The sequence below is a fragment of the Lactuca virosa genome, chromosome 9 (genome assembly GCF_052849685.1).
Source record: "Lactuca virosa cultivar CGN04683 chromosome 9, Lactuca_virosa_CGN04683_v6, whole genome shotgun sequence".
In the NCBI taxonomy this organism is placed as follows: Eukaryota; Viridiplantae; Streptophyta; class Magnoliopsida; order Asterales; family Asteraceae; genus Lactuca; species Lactuca virosa.
In genome coordinates, this window is record NC_136434.1 from 207,694,542 (window position 1) to 207,717,242 (window position 22,701).

Genomic DNA, 22,701 nt, shown 5'->3' on the forward strand with positions numbered 1-22,701 from the left:
GAGACTGCAAAGCTGGCGGTGGTAGCTCAGTCATTTGATTGGGAGGACCAAATTCTGGCCCTGAACATTTAAAGACCTGAAAATGCTCATTTTTCCCAGATAAGTGAAGTCGTTGAGGAGAATGCTAGAGAGGATCCAGAAGAAGAGATGATGGAGTTGCAGTTCACCTTCATGGTATCCACCACTCCTGAAACGGAAAAGAAAGAGGTCGGCGAAATTTCGTGTTCTCAAAAGCGCATTGATACTGTTGAATTTTTGCGTCAACAAATTGAATTATTGCGTAGAGAGAACGAGGACCTTAAGTATGAGGGATACAACCATAGGAAGGGCCAAAGACCACTAAAAGAACAATTAGAGGCCAAAACTAAGGATTTTAGGAAACTACAGGAGGAGTACAACAACAAGTGTGAGAACTACAATTTTATTAAGAAACAACTTGCCACTGTGACTAACGAACTTGACACATTAAAAATCTGTTTTGAAAATGATGATTTTAATTTCAAGAAATTTGATGTGTAAAGTGAGAAAGTTGAAAGCATAATAGAGAAACAAATGAGATGGAAAAACAAAAAGCGGGTAGGTCTAGGGTATGAGAGTGTCCCTCCTCCTTTCAATCACAACTATACTGCTATCCCTATAACCCAGGAAGAGATGGACAGAGAGGAATTTCTTGTGTATGGCGAACCTGCTGTAGCAGTGGCGGAGAGTAGTGCTAGGGAAAAGGATACTAACATTTCTACTTCCTATGCAGATTCACCATTAAGTCACGACAAGCAAGCAGCTGAAGAGAGTGCGTCTGATAATAATACTATTTCAAAATTTGATGTTTATGTTTCAAACAATGATGCTTTTATTTCTAACTCTAAAACTGATGTTTTGGTTTTTAATGATTCTGTGTCAAAATCTGGTGATTCAAATGTTTTTGATAAGTGTGGTGATGTTTTTGATAAATCTGATGTATCGGTCACAAGCACGTCCACTCCACCTACACCTGTCACACAACCTGAATCTTGCACATGCACTTGTGGGAAAAGTAAGGGACTCAATAAGAACACTAGACCAGAAAAGAGCGGTACCGGTTTTTATGCTAAGAAACAGACATGCTTTAACTGTGGAACTGCTGGTCATATTGCATGCAATTGTCCGAATCGGGCATTTGTTCCTTTTTATGCACAAATAAGAGAGAACAAGTCATGAGGAAGATCTCTCACAAGAAAGTTCTCGAGATCTTCTTCTCATGATGGTGATTGGAATGTTAATAAAAATAGAAAATGGGCTGATTTTGAAAAGAACAAACAGGTTTTTAATAAAAATTTGACAGGTACTTTAACGAAACCGAACGAGGCTAAGCCAAGATCGGTAACATCAAAGTCATCGTCTAGATCTTGGGCTAGTCATAGACGAAAATCCAAACGATCAAAACCAAAGAAAAATATTTCAAAAACACCTGTAAATATTTCTAAACCTAAATTTGAATGGGTGCCCAAACATTTAAATGTCCAATCATCTAAGTCTTCTGTATGTGCATCTGATCATAAATCAAATTCAAAAGTTGAAAAAGTCAATTCTGGTCTTAAAAATGGAAAACCCAGTGTTGTTATGACATGGGTTCCAAAATCTAATTAATCCCGCGCATCATGCAGGAACAGCTACGGAGGAATGTCGTCAGACCTTGGTATGTCGACAGTGGTTGTTCCAGTCACATGACAGGAGACATCTCCCAATTGCATGATATTCAGAATTTTAATGAGGGATTTGTTTCCTTTGCGGGAGGAGATGGAAGGAAGATCACACAGAAAGGAACTGTTACGAACATAGTGCTTAGCTTTGAGAATGTTAATTATGCTCCCGAGCTTAAGCATAGTCTTTTGAGTGTCTCACAAATCCGCGACAAAGGCTATTCAACTCACTTCACAAACAAAGAGTGCCTCTTCTTGAAGCGTGGAATCATCATCCCTGAAGAATGGATCTTGGTGCGATCGAAGAAAGATGGAAATGCTTACATCATAGACATGAATCATAATATCCCAGAGCAAGTCACTTGTCTCTTTTCTAAAGTCTCCGAACACAATTCCATGCTTTGGCATCGTCGTCTCGGCCATGCAAATGCCAAGAACCTCAATCGTCTTGCCAAAAACGAGATAGTGCGTGGTCTCCCTGTCAAGGACTTTATCACCTTTGAAAAATGTGTGGCGTGTGCTCAAGGCAAACATCATCGTAAGCCCCAATTTCCAAAGACGGTCAATTCAATCAACAAGGTTCTTCAATTGTTATAAATGGATTTATTTGGTCCGGTCAACGTTCTCAGCATCAACAAGAGTTCTTATTGCCTGGTTGTGATAGATGACTAATCGATCTAGACCTCATTCTTGAGTGTGTGAGGAGCTAAAGTGTGTTTTTAGTGCTTTCTTTAAGGGAACTCAAAGATTTAGAAGCTTGGAGTGAAGAAAAGGAAGTGGATCTGCCATCTACATCTTTTTGGGAGCTAGCCTGAGGTAAAAAGCTTGTACCTTGACCCTTTCATACTTATATCTCTTCTTTGTACACTTAGGGTTTAAAGGAGCCACTTTGGGTTTGAGCTTGTCACAAGAACAAGTCTTTAGATCTGGACTTCTCCAGGCCCCAAATGCATAAAGCTCTCAACTTTAATTCATATGGACATCTCATCTTATCATAAACCTCATTCTAGAATTGGTATTGGTGATTCTAAGCCTTTAAGACCTTGCATACACGTAAAGTTTGCAACTTTACGTGGAATCTGCGCCTTAGGAAGCTAGATCTACAATTTGGAGCTTTGGGGTGGCTTAAAATCGTCTGAATGGGTAATGGACTAAAGGGACTCGACTAGTTGCATGGTCAACTCGACGAGTTGGATGAAGATTTTCCTGAGGGTGGTTTCTGCATGGACTCGGCGAGTCAGCGAGACGAATCGACGAGTCATATGGGGTTTTCCCAACTTTTGGACACGCTTGAAATCGACGAGTTGCCTAGAAACTCGGCGAGTCGACTAGGGAAATAATTCAGGGAATATACCTCAGCCAAAGCTCTGTGGGAAGCATTGATTGAAGTGTATGAGGGAAATGAAGATATGAAGCGGAGCCGACAAGACATGCTTAGACAGAAGTTCAACATGTTTAATCATATTCTTGGAGAATCATTGGAGCCTCAACTGCAGAGGTTTATCACTCTTACCACTGAGATGAGTTATGCTCGAATTTGAGTGTACCGATCAGAGATTAACAATAAACTACTGAACTCTCTCCCCAAGTCGTGGGACATGAATGTCTTTGTTATCAAAAGGACAAAGGATCTCAACCGACTCAGTCTTGCAGAAACAATGGCCATCATTAAAGCCTGTGATCTTGATGACAAGCAAAGGGAAATCAATCATGTGAACTCTTACTCTACTACAAATCTTGGGATTTCATCAAACAATGCCTTTTCATCCTTTACCACTCCACAAAATCAAGCTTTGCTGTTCCACAACCACCATCTCATGTTGTTCCATCATCCATGCCTTATCCACATGCAGCCTCCTCCTCAAAGGCTCCTGTTACCAGCTCTGCTCCCAAAGAAGCTGAAGAGAATATGGCCCTAGCCTCTGGCCTAGTGAATTGCTACAATGCCTTTGTGGCTGGAGAATTGCCTCCACAGATTTCATTTGCTGATCTTGACCAGATTCACCCAGAGGATGTAGAAGAAATGGACATTACATGGAAAATTGCAATGGCAGTATTCAGGGCCAACCAATTTGCAAAGAAAACTGGAAAGAATAATTGGGGGATGAATGCAGAGAAGAAGGTTGGATTCTACAAAGGAAAGTTGAGGTGCTTCAACCGTCACGAGCCTGGTCACTTTTCTTGTGATTGTCCGCAGCCTGATAGGAGAGTGAATAATGAAAGGACAATGGTGCCGGTTGGAAATAACAGGGGAGCTGCTGCAAACAACCAGACTGCAAAGCTGGCGGTGGTAGCTCAGTCATTTGATTGGGAGGACCAAATTCTGGCCCTGAACATTTAAAGACCTGAAAATGCTCATTTTTCCCAGATAAGTGAAGTCGTTGAGGAGAATGCTAGAGAGGATCCAGAAGAAGAGATGATGGAGTTGCAGTTCACCTTCATGGTATCCACCACTCCTGAAATGGAAAAGAAAGAGGTCGGCGAAATTTCGTGTTCTCAAAAGCGCATTGATACTGTTAAATTTTTGCGTGAACAAATTGAATTATTGCGTAGAGAGAACGAGGACCTTAAGTATGAGGGATACAACCATAGGAAGGGCCAAAGACCACAAAAAGAACAATTAGAGGCCAAAACTAAGGATTTTAGGAAACTACAGGAGGAGTACAACAACAAGTGTGAGAACTACAATTTTATTAAGAAACAACTTGCCACTGTGACTGACGAACTTGACACATTAAAAATCTGTTTTGAAAATGATGATTTTAATTTCAAGAAATTTGATGTGTCAAGTGAGAAAGTTGAAACCATAATAGAGAAACAAATGAGATGGAAAAACAAAAAGCAGGTAGGTCTAGGGTATGAGAGTGTCCCTCCTCCTTTCAATCACAACTATACTGCTATCCCTATAACCCAGGAAGAGATGGACAGAGAGGAATTTCTTGTGTATGGCGAACCTGCTGTAGCAGTGGCGGAGAGTAGTGCTAGGGAAAAGGATACTAACATTTCTACTTCCTATGCAGATTCACCATTAAGTCACGACAAGCAAGCAGCTGAAGAGAGTGCGTCTGATAATAATACTATTTCAAAATTTGATGTTTATGTTTCAAACAATGATGCTTTTATTTCTAACTCTAAAACTGATGTTTTGGTTTTTAATGATTCTGTGTCAAAATCTGGTGATTCAAATGTTTTTGATAAGTGTGGTGATGTTTTTGATAAATCTGATGTATCAGTCACAAGCACGTCCACTCCACCTACACCTGTCACACAACCTGAATCTTGCACATGCACTTGTGGGAAAAGTAAGGGAGTCAATAAGAACACTAGACCAGAAAAGAGCGGTACCGGTTTTTATGCTAAGAAACAGACATGCTTTAACTGTGGAACTGCTGGTCATATTGCATGCAATTGTCCAAATCGGGCATTTGTTCCTTTTTATGCACAAATAAGAGAGAACAAGTCATGAGGAAGATCTCTCACAAGAAAGTTCTCGAGATCTTGTTCTCATGATGGTGATTGGAATGTTAATAAAAATAGAAAATGGGCTGATTTTGAAAAGAACAAACAGGTTTTTAATAAAAATTTGACAGGTACTTTAACGAAACCGAACGAGCCTAAACCAAGATCGGTAACATCAAAGTCATCATCTGGATCTCGGGCTAGTCATAGACGAAAATCCAAATGATCAAAACCAAAGAAAAATATTTCAAAAACACCTGTAAATATTTCTAAACCTAAATTTGAATGGGTGCCCAAACATTTGAATGTCCAATCATCTAAGTCTTCTGTATGTGCATCTGATCATAAATCAAATTCAAAAGTTGAAAAAGTCAATTCTGGTCTTCAAAATGGAAAACCCACTGTTGTTATGACATGGGTTCCAAAATCTAATTAATCATGCGCATCGTGCAGGAACAGCTACGGAGGAATGTCGTCAGACCTTGGTATGTCGACAGTGGTTGTTCCAGTCACATGACAGGAGACATCTCCTAATTGCATGATATTCAGAATTTTAATGAGGGATTTGTTTCCTTTGCGGGAGGAGATGGAGGGAAGATCACACAGAAAGGAACTGTTACGAACATAGTGCTTAGCTTTGAGAACGTTAATTATGCTCCCGAGCTTAAGCATAGTCTTTTGAGTGTCTCACAAATCTGCGACAAAGGCTATTCAAATCACTTCACAAACAAAGAGTGCCTCATCTTGAAGCGTGGAATCATCATCCCTGAAGAATGGATCTTGGTGCGATCGAGGAGAGATGGAAATGCTTACATCATAGACATGAATCATAATATCCCAGAGCAAGTCACTTGTCTCTTTTCTAAAGTCTCCGAACACAATTCCATGCTTTGGCATCGTCGTCTCGGCCATGCAAATGCCAAGAACCTCAATCGTCTTGCCAAAAACGAGATAGTGCGTGGTCTCCCTGTCAAGGACTTTATCACCTTTGAAAAATGTGTGGCGTGTGCTCAAGGCAAACATCATTGCAAGCCCCATTTTCCAAAGACGGTCAATTCAATCAACAAGGTTCTTCAATTGTTATACATGGATTTATTTGGTCCGGTCAACGTTCTCAGCATCAACAAGAGTTCTTACTGCCTGGTTGTGATAGATGACTACTCGCGATTTACTTGGGTTTTCTTTCTATCCAACAAGAGTGGGATCGCTGATCTGATCAAGAAGTTCGTTGTGATGATTGAGAATCAAACAAATGAAAAAGTAAAGGCTCTTAGAACAGATAATGGCACTGAATTCAAAAACGATGTTCTAGATCACTTCTGTGCCGAAAAGGGAATACTGCGTCAATACAGTGTTGTTCGTACACCTCAACAAAATGGTGTTGCTGAACGGCGCAATCGTACTCTGATAGACGCTGCAAAGACGATGCTATGTGAATCCAAACTACTGGTCTTCTTTTGGGCTGAGGCGATCAACACTGTCTGCTACGTTCCGAACTGTGTCCTGATCAACAAATCCCATATGAAGACCCCGTATGAAATTCGGTACAATCACAAGCCATTAGTTGCTCAGTTCTGAATATTTGGATGTCCTTGCACCCTCATTCACTTAGAGTCCAACCCTAATTTCAACTCCAAGGCTGATGAATGTTACTTTGTGGGATATGACGAATGAACTGCTTACAAAGTCTACAACAAAACCACAAAGCAAATTGTGGAATCTTTTTATGTGCGCTGGATGGAAAAGAATGAGACAGACGCCCGAGTTGGTCCTGACTGGTTATTTGATTATGCTTCTTTATTTAAATCAATTAATGTGTTTTCAGATGATGTGTCAGGTTCTTGCTCAGGTTCGAAGGTTATTGTTGAAGATGAAGAGGAAGATGTTGTGTACAGACCACCGTTGGTGCCTTTTATGACTCCTAGGGTGGATGAAGCTGTTGCAAGTACTTCTTCAGGTTCCCCAAGTCAGAGAATCAATCCTGATGCTGAAGCCACTCCTCTTACTCCTGCTGAAAGAGAATTCATGACTAGAGATACTTCAGCTGCTACTCAATCATTCTTGGAGATTCTCTTTCCTGAACCAATAGCAAATGAGTATGTGGCTAGTACCTCTCACGGTCCCAGATCGTCTGAGGCGGATGATTCAGCAGATGACGGGCTCATCAATATCAACAACCCTCCTATCACTATCAATGACATCAGCCATGAAATTCCCTCCAGACTTCAACGTGATCATCCGATCGAAAACATCATTGGTCAATTGGGCGATGAAGTTAAAACGAGAAGTCAGAATGGAGATGTCAAATCTTATCTCTACTCTTGCTTCATCTCGCAGATTGAGCCAAAGAATGTAACAATGTCGTTGAATGATCCTAGCTGGGTTGATGCGATGCACGAGGAGTTAAATCAATTTGAAAAATTGGGTGTTTGGAAGCTGGTTGAGTTGCCTAAAGGAAAGAAGTCTTTGGACATGCGCTGGGTGTTCTGAAATAAACAAGACGATTGTGGGGTGATTGTGCGAAACAAAACACGTCTGGTTGTTCATGGGTTTCAGCAAATTGAAGGACTTGACTACATTGAAGTGTATGCTCCTGTAGCACGCCTTGAAGCTATCCGTATCTTCCTGGCTTATGCCTCTTACATGGGGTTCACTGTTTATCAGATGGACGTTAAGACCGCCTTTCTATATGGAACCGTGAAAGAGGAAATTTATGTTGATTAACCTCCTGATTTTGTGTGACACCAGTCAAATATAGGTCAAAAATAAATTGATCAATAATCGTAATTGGGATGGACCAAGTGGTAGAGTTTGTAACAAGGTTTCCAAAAATATAAAGAACACTGAAATCCGAGTTATAACGAAGAAGTTATGACCAATCGAAAATCCGCGACAAAACCGGCAAAACAATCTAAATGAAAGTTTTAGAATATGTAAAAAGTGAATTTTCGATAAAAGGCTTTTTAGCCTTAACAATCTAAATGAAAGTTTTAGAATATGTTAAACCAAGAACGTTCATAAAAAGAACATAAAAATCTGACTTCGTATGAGGAAGTTATGATTTTTCAAAGTTTCGGTTTAGCAGTAGACACCTAAAAATTCGAAATATAAATCGATCGATATTTAGCCGACACAACTTAAATGAGAATCGAAGGTCTCGTCAAAAGTAGCACAACGGTAAAAAGACAGACGTAAACGAACGTCGGATAAAGAAGTTACGGATTTTTAACGGATTTCCTGTCCCGGTCTGTTAAAAATAATAATATAAAAAATAAAGTCAAAATCAGCCGACGAAGTCTAAACGAAAGTCGTAGAGTATAATTTCACCTACGCGTGCATATAAAGAACGCCAAAAACGGAGCTCGTATGCGAAAGTTATTATTTTCGCAAGTTTTTGGCACAAAAATCAAGAAAATCTTGAAAACCGGGCAATTTCGCATAGGTGGCTTCGGACAAGTCATCCTTGCATGCGAGCCTCCACGTGTCACCTCCTAATAGGAACGAAGTTCTCCGTATCGCCTTCTGATTCGACCAAGTCCGCGGTCCACTAAGCATCGGACACCTTCGCATAAGACACCCCGCAGATACCCCTCGGACACCTCTCGTACCTTCGTGCCCTTTTCCCATTGGACCGAAGTCCGGTCCAGTCCGAAGCCTCCACCTCTCCGAGCCTCGCACGTGGCCTTCACAGCTGATGACGCGTGGCTGCTGACTCCTTCTTCGCTTCGCCACCTGTCCGATGACACGCTTCTTCGGCCGAACCCTCGCACCCCTATATAAAGGGTGCGAGACTTCTCGGATTTGAGAGGAATTTCACCCCATTTTTCACCCTTTTTCACCTTTTCACCCCGTAAACTTTCTCACGACCCCCAAGGCCCCGGTATCGTGTCTAGAACCCGAAGCAAGCCCCGGAATTCTCGAGAAGTTAACCTCTCTCCAGTCGAAACTCTGCCCGATTTGAGCCGGTTTCTCGTCAAACAAACTCCTTTCCGGGAAACGAAACGCTGCCCGAATCACCGCTTATCAAAGTTAGTTCATACCCCTATAATATACATTTTTAAATGGTTTTATATGCTTTTTAGGGGGGGGGGGGGGAATACAAGTTTAACACAATAATAAATTGTGTTAATAACTGTATGTGATAATAATCACACAAAGGGTTTCCGTATGCTTTTAAGAATTACCAAATACTTTCAAAATGACTTAAAGTCATGTTAAATCTTTAAAGTCATGTAAACTCCGTTAAATTCTTTGAAAAATGTTTTATAAACTATTTCAAATTATAAATGCCAAAATCATGTTTATATATGTATAAATTTATAAATAAGATTTGAAGGGCTTAGGACTAATGAATTATCTTATTTCCTTTTCCTTGTTTGGATGTGGAATTAAGGTTGTGTTATTTGTCCGAAGGTCGTTTCCTTCTTAATTATATATATATATATATATATATATATATATATATATATATATATATATATATATATATATATATATATATATATATATATATATTATACATATATGAGTATAAAAGGTTACTCCATTCGTTATCATTACCTTTGTATCATGCTGAGCAAAGGTGTTCATCCATGAGAAATCATGCTAATCAGATAGAACATATAAATTATAATAGGTATAATTTATGATTTAAAACTAAATATACAAGTATGATTCACGACCGTATACTTTCCAAGGAAATTACCAAAAATCATTTAACTATACCAGGATATGTATAATACTTTTAATATATGAACAACATATTAAAGAAGTAATAATACATCATACCGGATTTGCATTAACAAAGGTACAATACAGAGTACCAGGGTTAGCAATCACGAGGTAATAATACATCATACCGAGTATGCATTAACAAGGGTACAATACAGAGTACCAGGGTTAGCAATCACGGGGTAATAATACATCTTATCGAGTTTGCATTAACAAGGGTACAATACAGAGTACCAGGGTTAGCAATCACGGGGTAATAATACATCGTAAATCTCGTTGAAACAATAAATTTGTGAGACTCTTCATGGTGTACTTATCTAAGTACGACCTTAAGTCCTGACTTATTAACCAGAATCTCCTGTAGGGAGGACGTGAATTTGTGTATAGATCTATATGGGACTGACAATCCCGCACCTTTACTGTTCGCTACAGTTTGGCCGGCAGGCCTGGGGTGTCAAATATCATATCGTTTCCGACGCCTGAAGAACGTCGCAGCAGGCACATCAGTTATATCAGTATGGTTAATAGAACTCACATGGATAAAACAACGAGTAAATTACTAAGTAATATACTTCTCTTAAAACAGTAAGAAAATATAATTACATCCTGACCAAATATACTTTCTGTTAGTTTTTACTTACAGTAAAAACTACGTATCATGAAATCAAGTATGGCAAAGATACTTGTACTTCTGGTTTTGGAACATTTAAAACCACAAGGCAGTATTATGGATAATATAATATTTTCCAGGATTAATACTAATGTTTTACTGTAGAACATATATAACTAAGAATACTTTTACAAAGGAAGCGGTTTATGGGATTAAACCACTTTTACAAAGGAAACGGTTTATGGGGTTAAACCACTTTTACAAATGAAACGGTTTATGGGATTAAACCACTTTTACAAATGAAACGGTTTATGGGATTAAACCACTTTTACAAATGAATCGGTTTATGGAATTAAACTACTTATCAAATGGAACTTAGTCATTCAATCGCTTTAAACTAGTATAACAAAAAGGACCTTTAGGGCAGATACACCCATTTAATATCCGATTGCTACATCATAGTTATACATAAGTAATATCCGATTGACAGTGAAATGTGTGACTTCCGCCTTACTTCCTGTTCCTTGTTTGGTTGTGGGCTTAGGGCAGATACACCCATTTAACTGTCCATTCGATATTGGATTATATATAATTAGTATAAACTAAGTAATTACAGAGGGAAACTATTGAGGTTATCAGTCTATCACCTCAGGGAACCAGTGAACTTATCCAAAGAACTTAGAGTATACTTAACAGAACTAAAATACTTATGAACTCACCAGCTTAAATGCTGATCTACTCTTTCCAAATAATTTGTATTCTCAAGAATCCAGTAGACAGGTACACTCCCGAAGCTTTTGAGAAGACTACCTAGTACCGTACCGCGACTCTTGTCTTCTACTGTACCTACTTTAGTGTTTGAATATGTAATGTTTAAACACTTATGTAAAACTTATACATATTAATGCAATGGTTGTTTGTACTTTGATTACTATATTGCATGTGTTGTGATACTTACCTGAAGTCCTCCACCCCCGAACGTTTCGCCGTTCTGGTTTGGGGGTGTGACATTTTGTCAACTCAAAATTTCCAAATCATGTCTACAAATTAGACAAGGCTCTGTATGGGTTACATCAGGCTCCTCGAGCTTGGTATGCTACCCTAACAGATCATTTGTTTGAGCATGGTTATACAAGAGGCACGATCGATCAGACGCTCTTCATCAAGCATGTGGATGTCGACCTAATTCTTGTACAGATCTATGTTGATGACATCATTTTCGGGTCGACAAGCCCGAAGTTGTGCAAAGAGTTCGAGGTTGTAATGAAGAAAAGATTTGAGATGAGCTCTTTGGGAGAAATGACGATGTTCTTGGGGCTACTAGTTCGACAAGATTCAACCGGAATCCTTTTGCACCAAGGAAAATATGTTGAAGACATGCTTGAGAGGTTTGGGTTTAAGGACTCCAAAGCTGCCCTGACGCCGATGGCTGAACGACCCCTGTTGACTCCAGATCCTGAAGGAGAATCTGTAGATCATACTGAATACAGATCGATGATCGGATCTATGATGTATCTGACTGAGAGCAGACTCGACATCATGTTCACAGTCTGTTAATGCGTGCGTTATCAGGCTAATCCTAAACTTTCTCACTTAATTGCTGTTAAAAGTATTTTTAAGTATCTCAAAGGAAGCCCTAAGTTGGGTCTTTGGTACCCTAAAAATCCTGATTTTGATTTATATGCATTTGCTGACAGCAATTATGGAGGATGTGAACTTGAAAGGAAATCAACCTCGGGGGGATGTCAATTTTTAGGTGACCGTCTGGTGTCATGGCAATGCAAGAAACAACAAACTGTGTCAACCTCAACGACGGAGGCGGAATACGTTGTTGCTTCGACCTGTTGCTCTAAAGTAATATGGATTCAACATCAACTTCTTGACTACGGTTTGAATTTTCTTGAAACCCCTATCTTTTGTGATAATGATGCTGCAATCCAAATAGCTAAAAGTCCTATCCAACACTCCAAAACCAAGCACATCGATATCAAAGTACATTTTATTCGAGACTGTTATGGGCGTTCGCTCATCCGTTTGGAACAGATTCACACTGATAATAATGTGGCGGATCTGTTCACCAAACCATTCAGTAAAGCTCGATTCGATGTGCTTGTAGGCTTTCTCAAAATGATACGTTTTGAAGACTAATTTTTGTTTTTTGGTTAGTTTAAATTTGCGCATTTACTTTGCTTTCTATCCCATGCACAAATTTAGGGGGAAAAATAAAAGAAAAACAAAACAAAAATTAGAAAAGCAAAAATCCAAAAATATTGTCTCATGCTAGTGTGCTTGTAAGTGATGTGTTCGGAAGTGATATCAACCAAGTGATAACATGCAATTTTAATTTTGTATATGGTACCAAAGTTGGACTGTCTAGGATCTGTGTTCAATGCGCTGGTAGGCACAAAATATTTAAAAGGACTAAACTAGGCATAGATTGACAATGAAAGGACCTGACAAGTATTGACTTAGATAATTCCATTTGGCCTGACAATACATCGCTTGGGTAGATTGAGCAATAAGATATACATGGGAAACTGCGGGATACACTAAAGTAATATGTATCTAGAACTTTGGTTTAACTTTTCCTTGATGTATGGATGCATGTCCTTAATTCCGGTACGATAGGGTGACTGGGGAATTCTGATAAAGTAGGTTTGTAGAAAATCATTTTCTTTCTTTCTTACTGTCAGTCCTATGTTGCATCCTGTTTGTGATTGGAATATATCCAACCTGGACTGCAACATATGTAACTCTATCTCTATGCATCTTCTTATCTATGCAATTCTTCTTGTCTGTTAGCCATATGATGTCTCCTCTGCGTGATTGAAATAGATCCAACCTGGAATACAGCATACGCACCATTCTATTTCTCAATCCCTCTATTATGGTTAGTTATATGTTAATCCCTCTGCGTGATCGGAAGAGATCCGACCTGGGTGTACAACATATGCATTCTAAATCTGACTTCCCTCTTAATAATTGTCTGCTCATCTAAAGTAAGGATTATCTTGGAAGTCTTTGATTAGCGGGGTATATCAGGAAGCGGGAAACATGTTCTAATACATCTAAAATTGAACATTTAATAGGTTGTCTGTACATCTCGCTGCTGAATTTAGGTGGACAACAATATCCTTGGTCGTCGTCAGCTAAATGGTCCTTCTAGGAGTATTATTTAGGAATATAGGTTCAAATGTATTGTCATTTGTAGTCTGTCCAATTTGTCATAATTTTTCGTGTTTAAGTGGACCACAATACCGGCGATTGACTAGATCTATTGATGAAGGTGGAGGTACTGAAAAACATATTAAGGTTGTCTTAAAACTTTGATCCCAAAATCATGAAAATAATATCAGCAATAGTGAAGAGAAATTAGTGTTATTTTATCTTATTTTTATTTTTATTTTTATTTTCTAAAAAAATTAAAAATCAAACAAAAATTAATTTAGTTTAAATTTTTAGATTTTATTTTATTTTATTTTATTTTAATTTTTAAGTTTTCAAAAATGTTTTCATTTTATCTAAAATTGGATGTAATGGGTTTAAATTTGAGGCTTTTGGGTTTGCAGCCCATGAGCTATGGGCTGGGATTGTTCCAGGTATAAAAGGGTTGTTTCCGGCTGAAAACCCCATTTTCCTTCATTTGAACGTTTTCGGCCGCAAATGCATCCCAGCTTTCTCTCTTTAGATTTCTCCGATTTGTCATAAATTTGTTGTTTTCATCCAAAATTGATCATCGAATCTTGTAGGTACTGCAAAGGCGACACACTCTATGCTAAATCTAACTCAAATCGATCGAGTTTTGAAGGATTTAGAAGCAAAATTGTGTTTTCAGCGATGAACAACGTTTACGGCCGCAAACCCGTTTACCGCCACAAACCCGTTTACGGTCGTAAACCCGTTTACGGCTGTGAACCTGTTTGTTGCCATAAACTTGTTTTTTCATCCAATAAAATTAAATTGAATCCTAATCAATTGATAATTGAGAAAACTTAATTTTAATTGTTTAAATCATTAGTTTTCTCACTTGGCTCGTTTTGTGCAGAACAAATGGTCGAGTTGAAATTTTCCGAGAACCACAACATTCCTGCTTTCTTGTCTGATCCTCCAGCAGCACACCAAAATTTCAAGTCAATGATTCATGGACTTAAGAAATGCTGCCTTGCACATGCTTTCTAGTCAAATCCTGTCATCTATCAAGAGTTAGTCAGACAGTTTTGGAACAAGGCTTCAGTCAAGAAAGGAGGAGAAGATGAAGAAGACATGGTGGAATCAGTTATTTAAGGAAAGAAGATTGTGGTTTCTGAACAAATGATTCGTGGAGTGCTTCATATCAAGGATCAGCTAGGGTTTCAGACTGAGATTTCAATGGAGCAAACTGAAGTGATTCTAGAAAAGATGGGTGATGAAGGAGTGTGCCCACCCACACTGAAGAAGCTATTGCCACCATATTGGCGGTTCCTTGCTCACTCTTTCGTAATTTGCATCTCAGGCAGGAAATCTGGTGCTGATGAGATTTCCTTGCTAAATACTGGTGCTATTGCTGCTTTAGCCATGAATCTTGAGTTCAACTTTTCAAGATACATCTTGAATGAGATGATGAGCAACTTGGAAGGAAAGAGGAAGGACAAGTTTCTGATGTTCCCAAGGTTTCTCCAGATGATATTTAACAGCAAATACCCAGAGTTAGAAAAAAAGGTGAAACTCTGGATCTAAAGTCTCTGGGAACAAATACTTTTGGTCTCATGAAACAAAACCGCAAGGGTACGAAGTTTGTGTTTCAAGGAAAGTACCCATTGGAGAAGTTTCTCCAATTTGCGGAGGTCAGTGAATCATCCGAATCAGAAAGCTCATCAGAAAATGAAGATACTGAAGATGATGTGATCACAGTCTCTGACCATGAAGAAGACCATGTTTCTCCCGTTGTAATCGTTGCGGAGGAACACGTACTGATGACTAACGTGGAGGTCCAATATGATGATGATGATGATGATGATGATGAAGATGAAGATATGATGGATCTTGGAGAGAATATACTTGATTTTGATGATGATGAGGATGATGAAGCTGAAATGGATCAAGGTGGTGATCTATCCGGATTTAACAATGATGATTTTTTCTTCAACTTCGAGCAGGGTAATGATTTCGGCCCAAGTAATGAGGAACTCAACGCGTTCTTTGATGATGTCCATGATGTTGTACAACCTACAACGGAGACTGAGGAAGTTGATAATGTTCTCAGGGTGACGCCTCCAACCTCAGATCAGATGGCCGACACTTCAGCTAATCTGGATACAACTACAAGGATTCCTCCCCTTACAGTTGTAACTCCAACCTCTTTGCCATCTGAAGATGATCTTATTATGACACAAGCCTCCCAGCCTCCACTCAAAAGGAGAAGAGCCGATCCGAGGCCAGGAGTGCTGATCAGGGAACATGTTTTGCCTGTCCAACAATCTGATACAACTGCTACACCGACCCAACAAGCCAACATTTTGAAAGAAGGACCAAGTGTTACTCGATCTTCGTATGAAGCTGGGAGTTCTTCAATTCTTGGGGGTTCCTCTCCACCACAACCTACGCATGATGCTGCCTCTGAGAGGCTTGCCAAGTTTTTGGCTGAACAAGATTCAGACCCTTCACCCGAGGCAAAGGGATATACATAGATGAAGGAAGTTCAGGGGGAGCGGACCCATCACTTTCTGAGTTCAAGGAAGAGATTGGAGTCCCGAATCAAAAGCTTATCAAAAAGGACGTTTTAATTGGAAATCTTGACATTCGAGTTTCTGAGCTTGAGGAAGAAAATCTACAAAAATCAAAGCAAATCTCCGACTTGCATCTAAACCTTGGTGCCTTGACCGTTGGTTACTTCGACATGAAGAACAAACTAATAGCTGAGTTTAGCGACAAATTCAAATCAACTGTCGGAGAACCAAATGAAGCCGAGACTTCTCCAAGTGCCCCTACCAATACATCTTAGCTAGATCTGCTTGATAATCCTCCACCAGTCAGAACCACACAGATTATTGACCGATTTGAGAATGAACCTGCTCAAGCCAATCCAAGAGTTACACTCAAACGAGCTCAGAAACCGGTAACTTCTAAATGGAGGGGGTGGCTCTTGAAGAAGAATTCTAACCAAAATCTTTGTGGAGACCAACCCCAAATAACTGTGACTGAGCTTGAAAAGAAGCAGTTCGAAAATAAGTATGGAAACTGGTCAGGAATCTTGATGTGGGGATTTCATGATAAATTAAATGTCTGGGTGGTGAAAAGAAAAATTGGCAATCCGGAGTACTATGTAGATAAACATGACTTTTGTTCATGGACGAAAGTCGACCTTATTGAACTCTATGAAGCTCCTTTCCATAATCCATCTAATGATAATCGGGGTATTGACTTCAAACTCTTTTTGGAAAATCAAGTCAGGAGGAAGTTTGATGGGATGAAGACCGCAAAATCCTTTGTGAAGAGAAACAAAGATGTGCTTGATCCTAGAACCAACGAAGCCATGGAGATTATGATGTGGCCTCCTACAAAGCAAATGAAACAGATTCCTATTGTTCCGCATTTTCGTGATGGATCTCTGGACAATATGGAATATTGGGTTTTCGACGAGGCCATAGCCACTGCTGTCATCAAATTCCCTACTGGTGTCTTTTGTCTTGTTGAGGCGAAGGATCTCCTGCAGTTTGGGGAACATGACATTCACACTTTGGCTCGACATCATATTGTGGTTAAAGAGGAGCTTCCGGAGGCTGCAACAAAGGAGTTTACAGGAATGATTGCTGAGATCATAAACAAGAAGATGTTGTTGGGGGCCATGGGAAGGTCTGACGTGCTGCTGATCGAGAAAGACTGAATACATGCTAGCCTCAAACCAAGGAGGAGACTGTTAGGTCATATTTTTTTGGTTTGGGCTTGGCATTCATCTGTATAGGTCTTGTTAGTGTTTATTCATGTTTTGTATTGGGTTTACGGTTAGGCAGGTGTTTGCGGTTGTAATCTTGTTTGCGGCCGTAAACGCGTTTACGGCTGTAAACACATTTCTGGTTCGTGTTCCCTATATAGTGTGTCATTAGTGTCAGAGTAGAATACGGTTGATGTGTGTGTATCCATTGTACCAGATGTTTTCGGTTATATAGAGACCCGTGCAATTTGGATCATTGTTGCTTCTACTCCTTCTTGTTCTCATTGATTATTGCTTGTTCTTGTGTTTGATCACTAGTTGGTTCCAAGTTTGGGGACTTACACTAACCTTCATGATCAAGTTTGTTTACAGCTAATGCTACCTCTGTTATATTGCATGCTACCGCAGTCACTTTGCATTCCACCGCAGTTGCATTGAACGAACTTGTACTCATAAATTCATAAACGCCTTAAATGATATTGTATGCTACTTAATGGACTTTAATAAAAAAACATTCTTCAAACATTCGTTTTGTCGCACATAATATTTCAATCCTTTTCAAAATGACTTTCCTTAGTCAAGTTCCTTTTTTGGATAAAAAAATGAATCGTTTTTCCATAAACACAATCTTTTAAGAAATATTTGTCCTTAACCAGTCATGTCACACAGCCATTAGATGTCTAATCCATTTCCACTTCCCCATTTTTCCCAACGGTTAAACCACCCTCACCCCACGTTCAGTTGGCGTGTGATCATGCAAATGCATTAAATGCTCCTATTTTCCCGAAAATAATTTAATTTCGATTTATTTTAATTTTAGTTGATAATGGTAAAAAACCCAAGGGTTTTTCACTTTACCAACTGTAATTAAAGTGATAACAATAATTTTTGAAATCCGGAGGTATAAAAACCCGCAATTCTTCCCAAGATAGCTTTTATGCTATCTGAACCCTTACGAAGAACTCTCTCTTCTTCATCTTCTTAAACAAACGTTTTCTCCAAGTTCCCAAACCTATTTCTGTGCAACAATGGCAAAGTATGGAATCTCAAGGAAACAATCAAGAGCATTTGGCTCAGCCCGTCCAGCCGGTTCTGAAACCACTATTAAGGGTCACACACCATCAATTGCTTCAATCAATTTCAGACCAATCTTCGAAGATCATCCGTCCTAAAATGAAGCTGTGAAGTTGATGATCAAGTTTCTCCCCTCTCGCCCACTATTTGGCACTTTCGATTCCTTCACAGAGGTTGTTCCTCTGCCTGTACTATTCAAATGTGCCTTCTCAGCGTTTCGACCTAACAGCAATTTGCAAGAAGTTCATCTGAATATAGTGAATGATTCTTTGGCGGTGTTAACGAAGGAAAAGTTTCTAAATGCAATCCATCTCAGGGTTTTACCGACAACAAAGTTTTACTCTCCCAACACAAATGTTGTGTTCTCTACTCTGGAGTATCTACACGAGCAATGCAGTCAACTATGGCCAGATTTTATGGGATGATTTCTTGCAATACATCTCCAAAGGTGCCTTAAAAGAAGGAATGACCGATCTCACTTTTGCTCGATTTTGGTCACTTTGCATCTTCAATCTTCACAAGGAGGCCAAGCTGAGTAAGGGCAATGACACCAACCTGTTTTCAACCCGCAATCTTAAAAGGTACACTACTTCTAAAGATCAAACCATGTTTGGACCCATTAGACGTTTACCGATGTACATTTTGGAGTCCATTGGACTCACTACTGTAGTAGTAGCTGACCACATACAGACTTTAAGTGATATTACCCCATATCACTCTTCCCCGCCTAGACCCAGTCAGCTAACCACAACATAGGACCCCCCTACTACCGCAGACCAAGCCACTCAACCCAAACCCAAACGAGTTAAGTCTCTTGTCATTTCCAAGAAAGCACCAGTGAATACTGTGAAAAAGGGAGCTGGTACCCCTAAAAAACGAAAAGCCAAGACCACAAAACGTTCAACTGTGGCTCATTATTCTCCTTCCAAGACTCTTGATCCCCCTGTGAGTGTTTTTGATGACACTCACCAAGAGACTTCGGAATCCGGAGACATTTTCAGGAGGAAGAAACTGAAGTTAACCCCTAGTCATGACCATATGCGAACCATGACACATACTGAAGTCTCTCAACAGACTCCGGTAGTCATTCGAGTCACCGCAGACTCACCCTCTCATACCCCAACTCACCACTCAGATACATCAAGTGTATCTGTTTCATCTCATCATGGAGACACCCCCCCCCAGTTGGAGCCCAAGTGGATCCAATTGTGTCGAGTCTCCCTAAGGTGTCCAGGGCATCAAGGTTGCACGTATTTGATCCTGAGGAATTGTAATCCATTTTGTTTCATGTCACACAAACACTCATTACACGAGCTACACAACAGGGCACTTCTTTCTCAGCCCTTGACGGAACTGAGCCGAGGCCAAACTTGACTTTAGGACAAGGAGACCAAGGAAGCTCAGGAAATCCTATTCAATCGACATTACGATCAAGTGGTCTAGGCGTGGGGAGCACAAATGTGCAAGGAACCACGAACCCGAGGGACACCTCGGTGCGACAAGGAATTGACGTCTACACATCTGATGATTCTTGGACTCGATATCGTCCAAGTACCGAGTCTGGAATCAAAAAATTTGAGGCATTCAAGAGGCTTGTGCAAGCATGAAGAGCTCAACAAGTGCAGCAACAACAACAGAAGGAGGAAGCAATTCAAACCGTAGCAAAGTATTGGGCTGACTTCATCAGCAATGCTAAAACGGTTCATGACATCCTTTCCATTCAACAATAGATGTCTACCATGGAGGCAACTATTTAAAACGCTCATCAATTGGAGAATGTTGTTGGCACCTCAAAGTCCCATCCAACTGCAAAAGATCACGATTCAAATGATGATGAAACTTCCATTGAAATAATCTTAACTCCTATGTTTGGGCTTGATGAAGACACTTTTAAGAATGTTCAACAACCCCTTCCCTCAGATGACTTCATAATGGTGCCAGATGATGAAGAATCGATTGGATCTCAACACTCCACCTCCAAACCAAAGCAAAAGAAGAAGAAAAAGATTGCGGTGTCCAGAAAAGAATTCCTTAGTCTGCAAAACAAAATCGACCAAATCTTGGCTGTAGTCTCTACCAATCAACCGCAGTACACTGAATTTACGACCCCGCAGTCACTTGTTGAAAGAGTTGAATGCTTGGAAACCTGAGAGAGAATGGTCGTAGAGCGAATGATTATCAGGGCTGAAATGGGTATAAGAGATCTAGACAATCGCAAAACCAAAGATCATGAGGAGTTCTAGTCTAAAGCGGAAAAACTCATCAAGGAGGTAACTGAACTGAAAGATGAACTCAAACAAACCCTTGGAAAACAAGTGAGTCACTCCAAACAGCTTGTCGAGGAAACCCACACCGCATACGAATCTGGCCTTGCGGTTCTACAAAACACCATCAACGGGTTACGACGCTCACTCACTGCCAACTCGATTTTTGATGAAATTCTCCGCCTTACAATGGAGATTTATCAACTACTTTTCAACAAGGATATTCCCAACAATCAACAGATTTGTGAACAGATGAAGTCTCAGTCCAATGAAACCTTTCAAAAGATCGATGGGCTCAAGCAATGGTTTGCGGAGCAGCAGGAGCATGCTACCTCAAAAGGGGGAAGTGAAAGCACTCAAAGAATTCATCAAGACCAAGACCCTTCACACTTAAAAACCCCTTCTGTTCATCAACTTCAAACTCCTCCAAGAATCCAACCTCCTCCTACCGAAGAGCACAACAAACCACCAACTTCTCGGTCTTCACCACTAAAATCACCACAAAAGTCTCCTTGTCAATCTCATCAATCTCCACACTAATCTTCAACAAAATCAACTTCTCATCACTCTAAACCCATTGAAGAAGAAGAACTTATGTCTTCTAATCAATCAGACGACTCCCCGACGACAACTCAAAGGAAGAGAGACTGGGGAGCAGCAAAATTTGCTGACGAGATATGGAAAGAGCAAGGGTTCGACACTTCCTTTAATCAAACTTTGATAAATTATTGGGTGAATCTTATTTGATTAGGTTTCTAAGCCCATAACTATAAATGGGATGTACTTGACCCGATAGTAGCATGATCCTTTTGTGTTGCCTTCACACTGGTGACTAGACAGGATGACTATTGAGGAGAGAGGCTAATTTATTATTAAGAATAATAATTGGGGCATAAATATGATTTATTAATATATTATATGAATAATATACTAATTTGGAATCATATTATTAATTAGTATTTAATCAGAAATTAATTTGGAATTAATTTTGAGATTAAAGGAACTGATTAAAAGTACAGGGGTTGTTTTGTAATTATTTGATAGTTGAGGCTTTGGGCCATTGGATCACCCTTATTAAGGCTAGGTTGAATATCCTAGAAGGATCTAGGAGTTTTCGTCCAAGGCCTAAGGCAAGGAGGTCCTTGGACTTGCTTAGGCCCTAAGCTAAGGGATTAGGGTTTCCACCCTGAAACCCTAGCTGGCCTCAAGTATAAATAGACCCCCTAGGCTTAAGAATTCGTCCCACCCTTGAGAAACCCTAGAAGAGACGATTTCTAGAGCAAGTTACATTCTCTCCTCTCTCTCATATTCATCCTTTCACTCTTGTGTGCTTGTGAGCCATTAGAGGTACTATATTTGTGGTACTTGTTCTCTAGAGCAAAGGAATTTCAAGATTTAGTTGTTATACTATATAGCAACAAAGGTATGTATTCTAATCCCTTTAGTTTGTAATTTTCGAAATATTAGATGCATGCGAAGGTTTTCCTTTTTCTGTTCATTTGTTGTATGTCTAATAGTGAAAACATAGATCCAAACTAGGGTTGCATGCACACATAAGATTTATTTGTATAAAACCCAACAGTGGTATTAGAGCCTTTGATTTTTGTTTTCAATTGGATTTGATACAAAAGTATGAACTTGACAAATTAGGGTTTATGGAAAATAAACCCCAGGGCTTGGATTTTCGAAATTACGGTTCCAAAACCCTAATTTTCGAATTTTGTTAGGGTTTCTTAAACCCTTTCCTTTGGCATTAAAATTTTCGATTTTAGGGTTGTCTAACCCTAGGGTTTTCAAAAATGCCTTATCCCCCAAGATTAAATTCCAAGATTTTAGGGATTAGAATAATTCCATCTTTTTAATTATCCATTTAATTGTTTAAATAGACAATTAAAGATTTTTGAATTATCCCATCCCAAATTTTCGAATTTTAGGGGATAAAGGGATTAGGTTAAATTAATTGTTTAATTTAAT